General features: G+C 41.9%; 1 protein-coding gene across 1 annotated transcript in view; it reads left to right on the forward strand.

Annotated features, from left to right (window-relative positions):
- The first annotated feature begins 13,525 nt into the window (after window positions 1–13,525).
- Window positions 13,526–20,860, forward strand: part of LOC126278091 (protein numb) — a 213,394-nt gene continuing 206,059 nt past the window's right edge. The window contains 1 exon segment of the mRNA XM_049977934.1: window positions 13,526–13,710. The gene's annotated coding sequence lies outside the window, so the exon portion shown is untranslated.

Raw genomic sequence — 20,860 nt, forward strand, 5'->3', positions numbered from 1 at the left:
TCATTCTTTCCACGCACGATTCGCGAGTGGAACAGGGTTGGAGGGATCAGATAGTGGTACCAAAAGCACCTTCTGACACACAGTAGTAGGTGGCTTGCGGAGTATGATGTAGACGTAGATGAATTGTATGCCCCAGTACCTCCAAAGTGACACTACCTCCTTAAAACAACTGTTTACTTTTTCAAATTTCTTCTTGTATTCATTGCTTACTACGATAATAAAGGTTAACTTTTCGAAAAACTTTAAAAGTATGTTCCATCTTCTATTCGTTGTTGCTATGAAAATAAATGTCAGTTTTGTGTAAAATTTTTATAATTATTATTTTTTATATTATTGGGACTCAAAGGTTTAAGGCCTAAGTGGCAGAAACCGCTGACTGGGAGGAGGGGGCGGGGGGGGGGGGGCAGATCAGATGGGAGAGGGACCAGAGGCGCCGCAACTGTGAGATTTCTATACACGACGTGTCACAATTATTAGAGGACGCTAAGGGCGCCCAAGTGCTTCATTTGTATGCCGCGCGTATCACAATTAGTAGCGGAAACGGGAACAGTTAAAAGCGTACGAGTGAAAAGGTGGGGAGGGGGTGCCAGATGATAAGTCACTTCTGTGGAAAAATGTTCTCGAACCGGCGGTGGCTTCACTTATCGCACATATTTCTTCGGTACGTCGATTTAACTTCGTTACGGCTAACTTCTTTTCCTTGTTCCTCTGTCCCGCATCGGCGCAGGGTCGGTGGCCGGACGCCCATCCTGTCGCCATCCTGTTAAACACGGAACGGAAAATGTATACCCCAACTATGTGCGTGTAGGGCTGTTCATGTAACGGTGAGCGAGAGTTTTCGGAATGTTTGCGAATCGTTTAATTTGGATACCAGTCTCGTGTGCACCTCGTGAGATGTGAGAAACCGCCTAAAAACCATAGCCAATGTTGCCGGCACACCGACCTTCGACGTTAATCCGCCGGTCCTACCTCTCCGTCTCGGAAGCGGCGCTTTAACACGCTCGACTAACTCCAGGACAACTAAAGACATGTTGTCTAGGTATTTTGACTGCAAGGGCACGCACATGTCGTGAGTTGCGCGAGCTCATAAAGATGGCCTGCTACAGTTCAGACGCTTGTAATGAGTTCTTACCAAAGTGTTTCGGAGAAAATTCTGTACTAGAACAAATGGATGGCGTTCATCTTGTGGAACTCTCAGGTGTAAATATAGATAACCCGAATATTATAAAACTGAAACCGTCCCAGTACCTGTGCTGTATACAGGGTGAATAACCTACAGCTTGTACCACAAATATTGCGTAAGTGGGAAGTGCTTTTGGTGTGCGAATCACAGACTGGATTGGTAGCTAGTGAATCGTATTGTTAGCCAATCAACAGATTGTGATAATACTTAGGAAGTGTATTTTCTTGTCCAAATATATACTTTTTTAAATGGAACACTGTCTATTGACATTAACAAACTACAAGTTGCGTAAATCAGAATGTCAGTGGTGTTTGTTGCAGGATTCGCTTACGAGACATCGTATTTTGGGAAGTTCCCCCACCGACACTTGTACAATACCTGTGGTAGCACACATTAAAGAACAACACAAGTGCATACGCTAGTTATGTCGATTCTGACCAGTAACGAGAAAACTGACCATCAAAGGTTGTGTTCAAAATGACCACCCGCAGCGGCAACACGCGCTTCGAGTCTGGTATGGAACGACTGCTGCACACGTGCTGGCATTTCAGCAGGGCTGTCCGAGCAGGCTGCAGTAATAAGTATATCATCATATGTAGTGGCTATTTTCTTGTAGACAGCATCTTTCAGTATTCCCTGCAGAAAAAAGTATCCATGCGTCAAATCCGGAGAAAGGGCCGATCGAGGTACAGGTCCTCTCCAACCAGTCCAACGATTTGGAAACAATTCGTGAAGACATGCTTCAGTAGTTCGCGCTCTATGGGCTGGACAGCCAACCATGTTTGTACCACAGGCCCCTCCTAATCTGCAGAGGAACGTCTTCTAGCACCCGTGGAAGCTGGTCTGTTAGAAGGATGCGATACTTGGCGAGTTCAGTGTTCCATCTATAATAAAACCGGGTTTATGAGCTAATGGTTCACTATCCCACACCACTGTTTACACTCCATGGACGCTGACATTCCACCTGACGAAGCTAAGCGAGATTGTCAACAGACCAGTAGTGCATGTTTCGACGGTTTACCTGGTCATCATTGGTAAATATGGTTCATCACTAAACAAGAAACATGATACATCTGGAGTATCCTGCGTTAATGCCCATGTACAGAAGTGAACACGATTCTCATAATCGTTTCAATGCAGCTCTTGATGGAGAAAGATGTGATAGGGATAGAACCTATGTCGTTGGAGAATGCGTAGGACATTTGCCTGACTCATGCTAATTACTCGTGTGATTTCGAGGTAGCTAACGTGCGGATCAACTGCAACAGCAGCAAGAACATTTATTTACCCCTCTTCTGTCGGCGCATCTTTCCTTCTGTTATGTTATCAAGGTGTTACACTAGCACTTTCACATAACTGGTTGAAGAAGTTGGTAAATAATCACCGAGATGGTTGACGTCTATTGGGATATCTTGCCGCATTCACTGTACAAGAACGAACTGTATTCTTCTTACACTCTCCATACACCATGAGCTCATCGGCTTTTTCTGCATTGATAAATTCCATCGTCCACTCACGACCTACTGCTTGGACTGCCACACGCTAACCGACTAGGAAGTCGCACTGCACTTAAGGAACACACAAACACATCGCAAGCAAGCATAACAAAATTTTACCTAGCAGCTATGCGGTATGAATGGCACAGACAAGTGTTCGTGTGAAAACTTTTCAAAATACCATGTTTCGTAAACGACTCCCACTAGAATCCTTCAACACCACTGATTTTCTCATTTACCCCATTTTTAGTTTTTTAATGCCAACATGCGTTGCTCCGTTTAGAAAGGTGTACGTTTGCACAAAAACACTTTCTAAGTGTTATTACAATCTGTTGATTGGCTAACAAAACAAACCATTGACTACGAATCTTTTTTGTGAAAACCGCACATCACTAACACTTTCGATTTCCGCAATATTTGCGGTGCAAGTTTTAGGTGATGAATCCTATATGTCACAGGAACACGAAGACGACAACAATAATGGCATCAGAACGCAGACGGAGTGACTGGCTAACGTGTCTCCTGGGCAGCATACAACAAGAATGAAGCATTTTTCAGTGTGCGCTGTCGGAGTGTTAACAGCTTGCAGATATACAGGGTGGCCATTGATAGTGACCGGGCCAAATATCTCACGAAATAAGCGTCAAACGAAAAAAACTACAAAGAACGAAACTTATCTACCTTGAAGGGGAAAACCAGATGGCGCTATAGTTGGCATCCCAGAAGTGGTGCATCATGTCTGAACCATTGGCTTCTGTACAACCCGGTCCTGTAACAAAATCCAAGTTTTAACAACTCACCAACATATGACTTCCATTACTTCTCGTTGCAAGAAGGCAAAGTGCTCTATTATATATTAGGAAGAGGTCTGTGATGCGTTTCTGCGGCCACGTAACAAGCCAGGAAGCGAAGCTAGCAGCTCATAGTACAATGTGGTCTTCAATGCTTAATGTTCAATGATCTGTCTTCTAACAAAGCACTGATCATTTATTTTAAGGAAGTTGCACTGAATCACTGACCCACATCTATAGTTATAGACTATTGCTTACCTTGTTGTTTCACTGGTGCCACGTTCTCTTCTGTGGGATATGATACTGGTCTCGGATCCTGTTTCCGATACGAAGAAATATTCACTGGTGGAAATAATGTCTTAGCCAGGTGGCTTCCAATGATCATAAAATGTAATAATGCTGAATTTGAAAAACAACTATCCTCATTAATATTTGCACACATTCTTGTGCCTTCATCAAAACCCTTTATCTCCATTTGTAGTTGCTCTTCCGACAAGACGTTTCAGACCATATTTCCACCAAGACTGTCCTTTTCACAACATATTCCCGCCAAGACTGTGTACAACATAATACATAATCAAAGAGTTTACAACCTTGTCAATAACAATCGCTGGTATGTAACTTAACAATTAATAAAAATAGATTTACAGAAACTGGAATAAAATGCTTCATCATTAATTCAGGTATGTTTAATATGGATATTTAAATATGGAAAACTGATTTTTTATGAATAACTGTATATACGAAATTATTTATATACAACTCTACCTATCGATACTCTTTGATCTATTATTGTGCTACTGACTTGATTGCATTATAGCACCTACTGTACTTTATTGTGATTCTGCTGGTCTCATTCCTATATTCTTATTTCGCATGTATTACCAAAAGCCCCCGCAGCATTTTTTTTTTTCCAGCCTAATCTCAGGAACTACCATGTGGAGTTTGATACGGTTTCCAGTAATAGGCAATCTGATTCACGAGGGAAGTATGTGTGTATAATTTATCATTATTTCGTGAAAATTGGAGGAACTATGTCTATCCAAGTCCTTCGCTGCTTTTTCCTGTCTGCACGTGAAGGCTAATCTTAGGAACTAGTCTATGGATTCTGACACGATTTACGCTACTGAACAGACTGATTGATGAGAAAGTTTTGTGTGTGTTGTATGTTACAACTACGTCAGACGTGTTACCGGGACGTCGTTATTTACAAGGAACCCCTTGAGTGCGAGGAAGCAAATTCAATCTCTAGTAAGCCTCATTTGAAAGTGTTGCGTTAACAATCATCACAGAAAAAAATTTAGCTGCTAACGACTCACCATGCGCATCAGGAGGACAACAGAAAATGGATGTGCGTGAGGTGCAGAGATCAACCTTTTGAGGGATGTATGTATGTTCATTGTCGACATTAAAGAAATGTTCAAAACAAACCATTAATTTGCACAATGACCACCGAATAAAAATCGCGAGTCACAGTGATCACAAAGGCTCTCACCATCTAGATCGCAGGCAAATTACTTGGAAGTCACAAACCGTGCAGGTCATGCAGCTAGGTATCAGCTCTTAAAGAATGCATACTGGTGTAACGGGATGATGAAAACTGATGAAATGGACGGCATGCTACCGGATGCGAAATAATCTTTCGTGCAGCTTATCATGAAACTGGTTATCCTTTAAGGCGCCGCTGCAGATAATGCGATAAGATGTTTTATAGGCATGGAAAACAAAAATCCAGAGACTGAATTGGTCCAATGGATCCAGGTGATATGAACTGCTATGTCACACGCGAAGGCCTGAAATCAAGGGAAAGCAAGTTATTTTGACCAGGTATTGGCCGAAAGCAGTGCTCATAACATCGTTGTAGTTCTCATACGATCTTTTTCCCCACTGGTGCTTGCTGTGGCGTAAATATTTCTTACTGCCCTTGTTAGATGACGCTCACGAGAAAGAATCATAGGGGTTAGAGCAGCTCCAGCTTCTCGCAACACAATAAATAACTTTCCAGCCCATATACTATCCAGAGTAAATGTCAGCATAGATGTATACGAATGCGTTAAGGCATTGATGTTAGTTAATTTTGATATAACTCTCACGGTACATGTAATTTCCGGGCTTCAGTTCGTATGCATTTCCTCTTCAAATCCCGGTTGATAGGAGGTGGAAATAAAAAATGAAAATTAAAAGAAACCTTATTGAACGATGGGATAAGTTTGTTTACCTCATCTATAAATTTTCGGGCCGATTCCGCAGTTTTCTGTGCGTCATGCATATGCGACCATCCACTGCTGCCCTTGAAATCACTGTAATTTATGTGGCGTACAACTTGATGTGAATAAAGAACTATGTCATTACCAACATATCCTGTAGATTGTATGGAGCATTCTTGAAAGACACAAACTCCACTTTTGGTAATAAGTGTGCCTTTTCCTCCCTTGAGTATCAGTAGTTTTCTTATGCACTACACGGTCATATTGGTGCGTTCTTATTAGACAACTGTTCATAATTCTTTCTTTCCTATGCAAGGAATGATCTACCACGTACGTAATTATATTTAGAACCCACTCGTCGGACAGCGATCGTTCTTTTCTGGGTTTCACTCGAGACGGGATTTGTGGCTGCCTGTTCGACAAGGATGAAGAACTACATAGCGCGACACCTGCTCCAGTGTCACTTTCACTTGTTAAGCACATATCGTCATCGTTGTACTCCTCGTGGTTCATTGTCTGCACGGTCGACCGTATATGACGCCTCATTTTCCACTGACTCATCTTGCAGAAAGCTAATATTTCATCTGCCACTTCTCACTCTACGAAATTCCATCCATTTTTTTCTGACGAAATGTCAACTTCGACATCTCTTGTAGATATAATGCAATGTTTGCTTTGTTTATCGTGCAATTGCTCTGCTTTGCTTGACATCACTAGCACTGAAGCACTGTTGTGAGTTACTCGTCGCCTAAGCAGTTCCAACAACACTCCGTAGCCTTATGCGGTGCTTACCATTGGATGCCTCCAGTCCTGCACCCTATTGCCATTAGCAGCCACTGTTGTGGTTGCGTGGTGAACAATGTGGGGCGTCGAATGTCGTAAACATCAGTAGTCTTCTGCGAACACACATTGAAGGGGTTCCTTGTTAGTGCTACCCGTGTGAAGCCGGCACAGAATGCTAGTCTATACCAGGGGTCTCCAAACTTTTTAGTGCGCGGGCCAAATTGACTCCTCCACGAAGTCTTAAGGGCCAAGATCTATCTAGTGGGATTAAAGCACCCTAGCACTCCATGATCACCGTAATGTAAGGCTAAAGGAAAGATGAAATCGCAAAAATCTAAGGTTGTGGAAATAGCTAGCACTGAAACGAACTACGATTTTTATTTATTCTGGCGTATTTTATTCTGGCGAATTTCACCGACAAAAAGGTATGTCACTGCGCATTCTTCACGAAAGCGTCCTGCAAAGTTAACGAAATCTAAAAATCATTGTTAGCAACACTATTACTGCAAGACGTAACAGAGGTAGAGTATGTCAACGCGTTATTATTTCAAGCGGCGCAACAATAAGATTATTTATGTATTTATGTAGTCTTGTAGCGAGTAGCAGAGCCAATGTCGCGTTGTATTGGTCGCGGTAGGGCTCGAAACTCAATTGTTGGCAGTATAGGTACCACCTGAAATACTTGGCGGGCCGGATACCGGGGACGTCCGGCCAGCTAACGCGGGCCGGCGGGCCGGCCCACGCGGGCCGGATTCGGCCCGCGGGCCGTAGTTTGGAGGCCCTGGTCTATACCATACAAGCCACCGCACGGTGTATGGCAGAGGGTATTTTGCTAACAGTGTCCTCTGCCCCAACCATTATTCCGTTCGCAAATAACGCGTGGTAAGAATAATTGTGGGTATAGATCCGTATCAAGTAATACACAGTCCGACTGTTCCTGGAAGGTATGCTTTCAAAGTTTCAGCACTTAACATCTCTCGTGGCGCCTGCATTAGAGTTTGCTGAGCATCTCCATAACGCTCTGGTGCCAACTAAACAATCCTGTGACGGAACACGCCGCTCTTTGTACGATCTTCTCTACCTCTTCTATCAGTTATACCTGCTAGAGATCCGAGACAGATGAGCAATACTCAGTAATCTCTCGAGCAAGCGCCTTATAAGCCACTTTCTTCGTAGATGAGTTACATTTCCTCAAGATTCTTCCTACGAAAGTCAGTTTGGCATCTGCTTTTCCCACTATTTGTTTTATGTGGTCATCCCACTTAAGATCCCTCTGTATAGTTATTCGTAGATATTTTACAGTAGATACTGTTTCCAGCGGGTTGTCATTAATGGTGTAGCTGTACTATAGTGTATTGTTTCCCTGCGTATGCGCAATATGTTACATTTATTCACGTTCAGGCTCAACTGCCAGCCCCTCCACCATTCATCAATTCTCTGTAGGTCATTCTGTAAATCATTACTGTCTTCTGACGTGCCATCTTCTTATAGACAACTTCATCCTCCGGGAAGAGCATAAAGGAGATTCTGGTGTTATCCTCTAGATCATTGTTATATACACTGTAAACCATGAAGTCCTATCACATGCAGAATGTAGTCCTATTACACTTCCTTGCTATAAACCTACTCCCTAAATTACCTTTAGATATGTCGGGTTTGTTAAATTACGAGCGACGTGTTGAGTTCTTTCTGCAAGGAAGACTTGAATCCAGTCGCAAACCTGGTCCCATATTCGGTAGCCTCGTATTTTTCGACTGAACGACAGTGCCTTCCTGAACGCAAGGAACACGACACCAACCTGAGCGCCGTTGTCTACAGTGCTACGGGTCTCTAGGAGGAGCAAAGCGGGCTGACATTGGCAAGGTCCCTTTCTCCGGAATCCGTGTTGATTTTTATAGGGGAGAGTTTCATTCTCAAAAAACGTCACAGTTCTTAAGCATAAAACATGTTCCATAATTCTATGACAGATTGACATCTACGACATAGGCCTATAATTGTGTGCATCTGCCCTACGATCCTTTTTTAAAACGGGAATGACCTGCGCTTTTTTCCAGTCAATGATCCGACGATAACAGTCTTTCTGTAAATTCATCCTGGGAGAATTAAACGTATTCGTCCCTGTAAGGAAATACAGGACTTATTAATTGTGCAAGATAGTTGGAAGGTTAATTGCCGTATGTGTATTGTGTGTATACTGAACCGGAGACCTAGAAACGATGAAGAGGCTTCGTCCCCGCCGTAGCCCTCAGTGGTTCACAACCCCACAACAGTCCACTCACCCCACCGCCGCCCCACACCGCACCCAGAGTTATTTAATTGGCGTACTTGCGGACGTTCCGCCCAATTATTTCTATTTTATGCATATCATGGATACAACCGTAGCCTATCAGATAAAGAGTCTGCGACAAGTGACCGGTAGTCTGCGTGACGTCACGAAATGAGTGCCGAGCAGCGAGGCAATCCCTCAGGCATGAGGACCATCGCGTGCATTTGAGCTTTACTTGTGTTGTATTCGTTTCAAGTTTTTCATGCCTTCGTATTGGGAAACAATTCACAAACTGACGGGAATACTAAGTAAGTAGCAAATAGCGTATTGTTTTTTCTTTTTTTTCGCTGTTGAAAGGGGTATATCGGTCTGGTACGTGTTGTAGGCGTTTGAAATGAGGCGTAGTTGCTGTGTACTAGGTCGTACTGTAAATTACAGGACGAACAAGGAAAGAAGTGCTACAAAATTTTCGTCTCCAAAAGGCAGAAACAATCGGGATAAATAGTTGCGAGCATTCATCGTGCAAATTTCAGATTTGGGAAGAATTGTGTACTTTGTGCTAAGAATTTCGCCGAGAAGCGCTGAACTACGTTTGAGTGACTTTTCCGATAAGATAGACACGAATTTCGTGTTAGTTTACAGACTTTGTGTCAAAGACATCCCTTTTTTTTTCTCGATGGACCAATGCATTAGTGACTTAATAAGCGATATTTGTTATATAAGTTTTACTAGAAATCTGAAGTTTGTACAGGAGTAAATAGAAAATAGCTTACTTAATCGAACACAATACTCCCCACAGACTATCCTGTGAGCTTCTTCAGTGTTTTTTTTTTTTTTTTTTTTTTAAGAAAAACTTCCGGTTACTTGTAGAATGAAGTCGGATTAAAAGCCGTGTTGCGTTTTTAAGAAAGAAATGTAATTGGTTACATCTTCATAAGAAAACTGTGAATGTCATTTTAGGTGAGATACATATTTTGCCAAAGATTACTTACAGAGGTGGGCATTTAGAGGCAATCTCGGAAAATAATGAAGTTGCTACCGAACTCCAAGTATATGTGCTGAGACTTCTTTATTTTCCGATAATTATGTGATTGATCTTTTTTTCAAAGGCACGTCATGCAAATAAGCTCAAAGATCTTACTGTGAAGGTAATTGAAATAGTGCTAATAGATGTGGGGAAGTTACTTAACCCTTTCAGACCTGTTTTTTTTCAGGATGATTGGACATTTTTCTTGATGTAGTAATGCTCTTAGGTGATTTTTAATCATTTTAGATGCAAGATTTATACGAAAGTATATACCTGTTTTCAAAATATACTTTGTACACTTGGTTTCTTTTTCAAATATGTGTGTGAATTCCTAAGGGACCGAACTGCTGAGGTCATCGGTCCCTAGACTTGCACACTACGTAAACTAATGTAAACTAACTTATGATAGGAACAACACACACACCCATGCCCGAAGGAGGACTCGAACCTCCGGCGGGAGGGGCCAGTTTCTTTTTGTGGACTAAAATAACCAATTATGAAACATTCTCTATTGTAATAAATATAATGATCATTCAGTAATTATCATGCAAAATAACAATAACAATATTCAGTTATACTGTGGAATATAGCGAACCAACTACACCCGTGTATTCTACCGGTCACGAGATGCTGCGTACTGCTACATTGGCTTGCTTTTTATTCACAGTAGTTGGCAGCAATTGTGCATGATGAAAATTCTGAACATTTACAAATGTGTACCCCAGATTTCCGTTCGGGAAAAATGCTTCTGTTGCATCTAAGACTTTGTAAAAGTTAATGTACACAGTTGACAGTGTGAAAGGGTCAAATTTTCCATATAAATACTGATTTACGTGTAGTGGTGGGTGTACGATTTTTTTTTTTCAATTTTTTTCATTTTGAATGTTCGCTTTCCTGTGCCATTTGATAAGAAAATCGTAATTTTCACGTTAGGTCAAGTTACATGACTGCATATTACTCAAAAGCTCGGAACGGAAACAAATGTTTAAGTAATCACCTTTGAGCTAAGTTGCATTGGTACGTTGTGTGTGCTTCATCATTGACACGCAAGTCGCCGTAGTGGCGTCAACTAAAAACACTTGCAATACGGCGGCCGAACCCTGAAGGGGATATCCCGGCCAATAAATGCCATACGATCATTTCATTTCACTACTAAAAGTGGTTATAATGCTAATTCCTCTTTCTCAGTTCCTCTATAGCTGTTATGTAATCTGTGTGAAATGTACGATGTGAGTTGGTGTAGACGTTTGCACCAAAATTTCACACAAGAAATCGCACAGCATATCCCGTCGTGTCTATGGTTAAGCTCTCAGGCGGTGACGTTGCTCGATGTAGTCGCAGGTCGCTCACGAAGTCCTCGGTACAACGCGGCCGGACATCGAGAAGCACACAGTTAATGAATCGCGCCGAGAAAATCTGTGAGATTGTGGTTAGAAGGCAGAGGCAACTCAGTAGAGCAAAAATCAGTCTAACAGATACCTAGCGATCTCTAAAGTGAATTGTAAGAAGAAATGACCGTCAGTCTTAAGGGGCTCTCAGACATTCAGTAATATTGTCAAACTGCCAATATATTGACTGTCTGAGGGCGTGTGTTGACCTATGTTTATACTAAAAATATTGTCGAGCAATATTGATTGGCTTCAAAGTATTCTCAGTATTGCCAATGCATACTGAACGTGTGAGGTCCCGTGTTGACGGTTTGACAATGTTCTCCAGGCAGATGTTGACAGAGCTTAAGGAACCAGTCACGCAGCGTTAGTATGCACTGTTTATTTTTCAATACTCCGTCGTATATATCATACCTCAGATTCAGTTTTAAACAAGTCTTTTGACACAAAAGAGTTTTAACAGTTCTATGCAAGGGTAATCTTTGTATATACCACTTTAATGTGGTCAACGGAGGCGCCCATGTGACACTGCTTAGTTCATTAATATGAAAATATTGTATAGATTAGTGTATTACACAACAGTTTGGAAAGACGCCCGCATTTCGAAAAATACGTCATATATCTGCAATGACTGGTAAGAGGTCTGTTAAATGTACGCCAGTCTCACGAAATTTTCACAAATCGTAAAAAAAACTGTTTTACGTTAATTGCCTGGACAGTTCTTTGCCAGGCAGATATAACTGCTTTACAGGTTTCCACAGAGAATTTTACTAATTGCGCTGGCTGATATTACAGAACTAAACTTCGAGCATTAAAATGACCTGCCTGTCGCCCAAATCTCTTTAAGTTACTCCTCTTGTCAATTGCGACTGCCTCTTCCATTGACGTATTTTGCTACCGTATTTTATGTTGTATCAACGGTAATAACTGTAACATTCGCCGATATGATCATGTTAGTGCTTCATACTCCGAGCTAGGGTGGCTGCGGCCGGACAAATTGCGTGACTACCACACTCTATGTCTACTTCACCGACTCCTCGTCGCGCAAGCACCCCAGTACCTTGCTTCAGAGATTATAAACCTGTCATGCCATCATAATCGAAACACGAGGTCACTCTTATTTGGTATCCTAACTGTGCCCACTCACAAAACAAAAACTTTTGCAAACTCCTTCTCAGTTGCCGCTGTCCGCCTCTGGAACAAACTGCCCCTTACCTTGAGGAAAATTCAATCTCCTGCTGCTTTTAAGAAGAAGTTGAAGCATTTCCTACTATCATCCTCATAAAGTTCTCCACAAAATTAATGTACAAGGCCAATCCTCTCATCTGTCAAATAGCAAAGCTAGCGTCTCCTATCTTGCTCCTGAGATGCCTTCCTCTTCATCTATCTCTATTAGCCACGCCATCTTCTTTTCCTTATATTTCCTTGATTATGTTTCATCATGTCTCTCTATTCTTCTCCTCCCTTCTCCATGAGTCTCCCTTTTACTCCCTGCTGCCAGCACTCCTATCTAAAATCTTTCTCTTCAATAATGTATGTTTCCAGGTGTACCTTTCTAATTGCTTATTTCACTTCCTGCACTAGATGTAGTTTAACATGCCAACTAAAACATATGAATGTAAAATAAGTAGAATGCTTGGTTAGATGTAAGAGAGGGCCTGATGGCCCTAATCTTGCCAGGTTAAATAAATAAATAAAATAAATAAATAACTTGGCGTACTATGTAGCGCTCATGGGAAAATAATTTATGAAGTCTTTCGGTGTCGTGGCTCTGACGTTAGTCAGTAAATTAACATAAGACCTATCGCTCCTTTTTTTTTTTTTTCCAACCATTCTCGTACCCATTCCGTCTTTTTCATTGCTTTCTGTTGCTCGCAAGCTATAACTAATATAGCTGCAGCACACGCTTACTTTTGGGTATCCGGCATCTTAACCTTGTGAAGTTGCGTTGCCAAAGGACAATTTTTGTCATTGTTATTGAAAGCGTGCTGTTATTGAAAGCGTGCGGTCGCTTCAATATATTGAAGGTTTGAAACTAGAATTGTCAATAAATAGTGAACGTGTGCAGGGAAATTTAGGGACCTGGAGAGATTAACTATCGTGTGTTTTGCGACAGGTTTGTTTCATCCGTCACTTTCGGAAACAGTCTGCAGAGCGCGTGTACAAGGCCAGCAGTAGTTGGCTTCTTGGTAGGCCAGCGGCGCGTCTCGAGTAGGAGAGATAGAATGCGCGTCCGCAGGACCATCAACAGCGGGCCGCAGAGGATTAGCATGGGCGAGTAGCGGAGAGGAGTGGAGAGGTGACGCGCTCACGGCCGACCACTACCGCGGTCAGGTGGGGAGAGCCGCGCCGAGCCGCGCGGAGTTGGCAACACTGCGGCAGCTGCGCCGAGCCGCTCCTCAGTTGTCCGTCGCGTGGCTCGCCGTCAGGGCTGTCGCGTTCAGTGTGCGTGTGTTTTCGGGTGAAATAGCCGTTGCCGGTACGGCTCGCACTGCGAATTTGGCCGGTGATTAAGTGGCAATCCGTGTGGCTCCAGTCTGTGTTTGTGTGTTTATAAGTATGAAGCACGGTAAGTGGGTTATGCGCTGCTATGTGATGGGCCGCCCCCGCCTCGTGGCAACGCTGCCGCCGGTCGGATCCTATGGATGGCCTGTGGTGGCCTGGCTGTGTACCTGGCATGGCAGCCACAAGGTCGGCCGGCATTCCAGCCAGGACCCCAGCCTGCGGTCGCTTCCCACAGGCAGGCTATAGCTAATATCAATTTCTGCTCGGAAATATGAACTCCGCGAGCCTCTGAAACAGAAATGTAATCATATTTAACGTGAACCTCCAATATGTTTATTCTTCAGCATATTTATGAAATCGATTTACATCCCTCCCTCCCACTTCCGCTCGCCACACCATACCACAAAGTTCAATGACTAATCTTTGTATAAAAGTTTGGATCAAACACTTAACTTTTGTAAAAAGTGTGGAAAGAGTATCCCACTGTACCGTCAAAGATTATAGAAAACGTCTTTTATAAAAAAAAAGGCATTTGATAATATTTTGCAACGTAATAATGGCTTTTGTTTTACCATCAACTATAGAAAATTGAGGTTCTGTTTTACGGACGGTTCTTGACCCCCAGCCCTCAGCCGTGCATCTGTCAGACAGTTGTTACGTAAGCAGTTGCAGTTGCCAAAAATGATAGCCACCTTCTAATGTCATTTGGTGAACGTCAGCTTCGTGTTAATATAAACGGCATTGTTTTCTCTAGACAAATATCGAGTGGCAACCTTCATTCGAAACCAATGTGTAGAAGGATGTGCATTCACCGTGCTGGTATTTAGCGAATTGAGTGAGAAGGATGCAGAGACTTGAAAGTGGGCCTACGTATGAAGCACTGTCGAAAATGCTGGAAGTAGTACTGAATCGGGACTAATAAGATTTTTTAGTTTATCAAGTGACAGCGACTGCAGCCAATGTCGATAGGTTGCTGTCACAATTTTAAATTGTAATGCAATGTAATTCCCATTGTTGCTGCTAATAATGGAGGGAGCATTGGCAAAAATCTGAAAGTCGTTGTGATAAATTGACCTTTCGTCTCCTACCATGAAGCTGATACATGCATTACTTAAACACATCTGGAAATTCAGATATAGGAAATGCTGTAAAAATATTTTCTATTGATTTAACGGAAAATTACTACCATCAGCCCTGCGAATTCGTTTTGCGAACCTGAACTTCACTGACTTGTTACCTAAGTGAAACCTTGTGGATTACTGTTTCTTCTTTGGTTATAATTTTTTATGCTCGACGTTCACTGTGGTTTCTAGTCTTCTTACTGGCTAATGAGAAACTTCCGTTAGGAGATTAACAATTGTTACTCAGTTATAGGAATGTTGGGAGTCGAAGTCACTGTATCAGTTTAATCTGACTCACTGCACTGGCATGTTAGTACGGATTTTTCTTGCCAACTTTCCCTGCAGCAATTTCGAACAGCAAAGTGAATCAGCGTAATTCGGTCTATGGATGGCGTAATCATCTGGCGTAAAATGAACTGTGATTCGACAAATAATTGTTTTTACAGTGAATTCATCATATTATATAGCATTTTAGTCAATACACATTGATAACGGGATTTGTAGACACAGCCAGAAAATTGGTTATTAGTAGGTTTTGTGCAAAGTATTCCATTTGAATTTTGTCGCAGGGTACAAACTCGTTAGCACGGGATTGGGGCAAATACAGATTGCCGAACAAAACATAAGTTAATACAGCAATCGCTAAAGCCACGGTATTGTCCCATTGCGATCAGCCTAGTAATGCTGCAACTGGCTAAACGATTGGTGTAAAACAAAGTACTTCTAGAAGTTTGAGAATTATGTTATGAATAAAAACTAGGAGTGTGAGATTGTGTGTGTGGGGTTGTAGGACGGCCACTTCCCCCTACCCATTTGCAGACGCCTATGTACGTGGGAATGTTTCCCACGGGGGAGGCTACCCACAGTTAGGTCACAGCTGGGGCCAACGAAGGCTTGCATTGTGCTGCCACCCTCCCCCAGCGGGGTGGAATAGCAGCACACCTGGCTTAAGCTGGCGCATGGCAGCAGTCCAGTGCTTAGCCCTTGGCGGGATCTTCCGGCTCGTTAATTTATCTCCCTCTGGTCACAAGCGGAAGTTCCTTCCTAGCGAAAGTGCAGTGACATAATCAACTGCGCGATGTCGAATTTTGTGATCTGGCGATCCAGTGATATATAACCAGTTTCTGATTTCATAATTATTTTTGAGTATATGCCGAATATTGATACAGTACCTGAACTAATGTCAACAAGGCTTGCCGGTAATGCCGCCGTTAGTTTGTTAGATAACGTTCTTATTTTCCGCTTACGAGCGGGTCAAGTATAATAGAGTTAATTTATTGCTTTTGTTTTTTTCTCTGCTATATTATACTACACACAGAATCGTCTGGTGCTATAACTATTATCATTGTATACATTTATCTGAATAAATTACGCACGCAACTGGTCATCCTTAGTTTCCAAACTACTGTACTTCAGTTATTACAGAATAATTCGTTGCCATCTGCTAAGACAAATACAAATTTTTCATGTTATTCTTCCTTTTTGTTTTCGTTTAATTTAACGTGTAGTAAAATATTATGCAAATATTGCAAATGCTACGATATTCGTAGTAGCTTAAATTCCAAGACCCTTGCACTCACTGCTCATATGCATAATTTACAGAGCAGCAATAACAAAAATGTAATGAGTCAATTGGCAGCGTAGTGGAAAACATATGAATGCGCATGTAAACCCACGAAAGAAAAAGTGAAAATCAAACCTATGGGACTTTGAACGGCACATGGGAACACGGAATAAAAACTATTTTATTGTGGAGAAGAGTAAAACAGTCTCATGAGCTTTCGAGGAGCCCAAGATGATACTTCAGGGAAAACAGATTGTAAGTGTACTGAATATGTGATAATGAGTTTGCATGTACCAACGACGTTAGTTGTGCTTCTGGTTGTTATGTCGCGTTAGATGAAACTATATAAATGTCTGTAGTGTTAAAACTTAGTTCACGCCGTAGTTTCAGGCATAAAAACCACAAAGCGAAATATTTTAAGTCGTGTCAATTTTTCAGTCGTCGATGAATTAGACAGTTAAATCGATAAATGATAGTACTGTAATGGTATAGCGCTCCATGATATCTCCCCTCGTTATGGAAACTGTATTTGTTGGAGTAACATCGCGTGATCTTCAAACAACACGACAGTTCTAAAAACTAGTCAGGGCATTATAATGGTTAGGCTATTACCAGTACTAAATAAAATGTACTGCCATCGTGTACATGCGACATACATTTCATAAATTGTAAAAACGGCAGCTGTTAGGACTATATAGCGTTAACAAGGACTCTTTTTTTCTGCAACAGATAGCGTGTTTCGTTTGTTGATGTGAATACTTCCATAGGTGGCTTTGGTTGCTCTTGATGTATTGTTTAGTTTCTTATTCACTTTAATTGCATCTGCATTGCAACATCTATCCGAAACCAAACCCATGCAGTTTCTCCTTGCATTGTGAACACTTTCTTACTGAGCTCGTAACACAGAAACAACTGAAAGCCAATTGTTGGATCGTCAAGACACTCGCACGTCACACAGTGTACTCGTTAAGTTTCTTCACACTTGTCAGCGGAAGCCCAGAGCTCTTAGATGTTCATATATTAGATATTACTAACGAGATTCTGTGCATATCTGTAAAATGTGGGGACTACTGAAGAACGGGATAGAACCCAACCACGTGTATTGTATTTATATCTTCAGCGTGTTTGCTTAATTTTGTATGATTCCAGAAATAAGTGACCAGCGGAACATCACCAGGTCCCTCTTCTCCGTGTTCGGCCGAAACTCACAACACCTAAGTTCTCTGTACATAATTATGTACTTCTGTGTACTACTATATTGTGCATACACGCCAAGTAACGAAAACCCACCCTGAAACGCATGGCCTAAATTAAAACATCAAATTGTTTATTTGTTGTGAGTCAGAAAAAGATTCCATTTTAAAAGTGAACGTAAATGTAGCACCTCGCATTAATAAAAAAACCATGACATTCCAGTGAAATGCTACGCTCAGTAGCCATCATTGGTTAAGCATAAAAATTTCTCGCCGAAAGCAATATTCTTACGTGTGAAATCTCAAGGGATATTAGTTTTCTTCTTCCAGTTGGTTGTTCTGAATTTAGAACTTGCTGTTTTAAACTTGAATGTTAAGCACTACATTGGTTTTGTCTTGTTTGCGCAAGACTGTTACAGTATTGGTTTGTGTGCCTGAGGTATTACAACATTCATGCACTAAAGTGACAAAACAAAAGTAGATCATATTGAAACATGACATTTAAGGTCTTGTAACGTGCCACTTAAGAATGAGTCATCGCGCGAAAAACGGTTGCAGTAGCTAAATTACAAAAATTTAGCTTTATTAGATTATTATTATAACACCATGCGTTTCGTACTTGTGCCTTTGTCTGCAATACATTAAGTAAGGAGGAGATTTTTTTGGGGGGGGGGGCGGTGCAGCCAAAAACAAATATTCGGTGGAAGCCATCCGACTTCTTTTGGTAGGAGATAAGGGAGTGGTCTACCAACTAAAAGTTAACACACTGTATAAGAATAGACCAGTTTTCCCCCAGCAATTATGACGGAAATTTTCCGTGGTTTTAGTACCTCGCGGCGAGTGAATGTTGGAATACTGTAGTAACTTAAACAACTTTATACAGAATGCACTGCATTTACAGTTAAGGTGTCTGTGCTTAATTCAGCATTATTCCAAAAGTAACTGGCCTACAAAACTTAAACCGGTTCCATCCCTCCATGATTTTTTGCAAATTGGCCCGCATCCATCCATCCATCCATCCATCCTTTCCTCTAGAACTGAAGTACAAATACATTGAGCTGTGCTAACTACAGTTTATTGTATTTGCAAACTCTGCTCGTAAAGTTGCAGTCTATAGTAGTCTTATAAATTACATTCTACTGTACGAGAAGGTATCTTCGGTGATCCGGGGTTCTAATGTCACTGAGCACCCTAAATTTTGTTGTTTATGCTGGAACGAGGGCACTCAGTCTCGTGATGCCAAATAAGGAGCTGGTTGATTAAGACGCCGAAGTGATGCCCGATAAAAGGCTCGCAACAGGATGAAAGCCATAGGACATTTATTTAACGACGCATCAATAACACGGAGCCATCCCCAGGCGGGAGTCGATGACGCAAAGTGTGCTTTAATAGGCAGCGATGCTACTCTGAAGCCATGCCCTCCTTTATACTGTTTTCTGCCACTCGATCCGACTATCCCGGAACTCAGCAAAGAATTGCTTGCGGGAGTATCAATCAACGAGAACTCCCGTTCGCAGGAGCAGCTTCGTTTCGTGGTGCGGTCTGTTTGTACGCCCGTTAGAAGCTAGCTGTTTTAGTGGCCGCCGCCATTGCGGAGGTCGGAGCAGCGGAAGTTGCGGCGAACAGTTATACAAGCCTCGGCCTAAAGGCGCCTCGTGTTCACAGCCACTGCCAGTCGCCATGTACTCCAGCTGCGTCCTCACCTTTGTTCTCTCCGAGGTAAGGGCAGACCACAGCAAGAGCCTTGTGTTGCGCTGCGGTTCACAGACCTTCGTTATCACTGGCCGGCTTCAAGGGCAAGACCTACTTGCTGGGAATATTAGGCTTACCTCCTTTTTTCTACCCATGTCTTATGGGCCAAGTCACTTATGGAACTTATTTCAGTTCTCATTGCAGCAAAAAGGAAATAAAAATACTGCTCCTATGCATATGTTTCGTTCCATTGTCCATCGATAACAGCAAGATGATTTGGCTCCAAGCACCGGGCTACAGTATTTCTTTCGGCCCGATTTACAACCTTATTTGGCCATTTATTTTGTGGCTACGAGCCGCTGGTAATACAGTAAAGTGGTTTTGTCTTAGTAGTGTGCTTCCTTTGTAGAATAAATTAATTGTTGAACGAACTTACACCAGCAGCAAGATCTTCTTGCTGAAGGGCCGACCCGTGTACGGAAGATGGCTTGAAATTGTGCCTGTGTCCTCGTTCGACGGTTGGCAGAGGAGGCTGAGACAGCTATAATCGGCAGGCTACGTTCTGTTTTGCGCAGATTAGAGGAACTTACTTGTAGTCCTTGTATTCAAGCAGATTGAGTCAATATTAGGCCCTCTTCGTTGCTGTCAAATTTGTGGTTTGTTTCAAATTTTGAATTGCCACAACAAATAGTGGGGTTGTAGCAGTTGTTGACTTCACCCAGAACGTACATGCAAGAGAAGTTTTGGATGTCAAAAGTATTGGCCGTGTTTCCACTAGAATTCTAAGTGGAAATACACTGTGACAGATCCACAGGGTGTAGAGATAATAGTGGAATGAGCACATCATACTCTGCGTGACGCCAACATCAAACAGAGGTTTTCAGCTGACTACTGTGTAGTGCTGTTTGTTTAAATTTTTAGCTAAGGCAGAAACATCGCTACTACCATTTATTTTTCATCCCTTTTACACGTTCATTTATTAACAGCAGTCGCTAATAATTGTTGCTGCCACGGATGCAGAGCTACAAAGGCCTAGGCAAACATGTTACTCCCTACGTTTTATATACCACAGGTAATAATAGTAGTAAGAGGTAATTTTTGTGTGATGAAAAATATCGAGATACTATGTAATACGAAGTTAACGCAATAGGTGTAATTTTTGGGACTGCTTGGCCATGTATTTACGGTGCTAGATGAACTCACTGGTTTGGTAGTATACCCCCAGTCAGTATGTTAAGTGCAAACACAATTCGGACAGTGTTCATCAGCAGATAAGTTTTGTGTGTAAAAGTCTGCGTCATTTCCTTTCTATTATAAAGATATTGAATCTACTGTAATCGAAAAGTCGACCAAAAATATAGACAATAATAAATCTTAGTTTGCTGCTTGTTATAGCCTTAGTCACGATGTCTTTCGGGACACTTAAACTTTGGCGTTCTTAGAAGTATAGAGCATTCTTCGGTGTTCTTAGATGTATATAAATTACCGCCTCAGTATACTTCAATGAAGCAGTCGGCATTACCATTGGGTGCAGTATGTAACAATAAAATGATGTTGGCTTATCTCTTCTTTTGTCATTAAAAAGCGGCATGCGGTCTGTGAAACGTGTTGCCGATAAGCGAAATGTCCTTGCGTTTCTGTTAA

This window comes from Schistocerca gregaria, chromosome 6 (assembly GCF_023897955.1).
Source record: "Schistocerca gregaria isolate iqSchGreg1 chromosome 6, iqSchGreg1.2, whole genome shotgun sequence".
NCBI classification, from domain to species: Eukaryota; Metazoa; Arthropoda; class Insecta; order Orthoptera; family Acrididae; genus Schistocerca; species Schistocerca gregaria.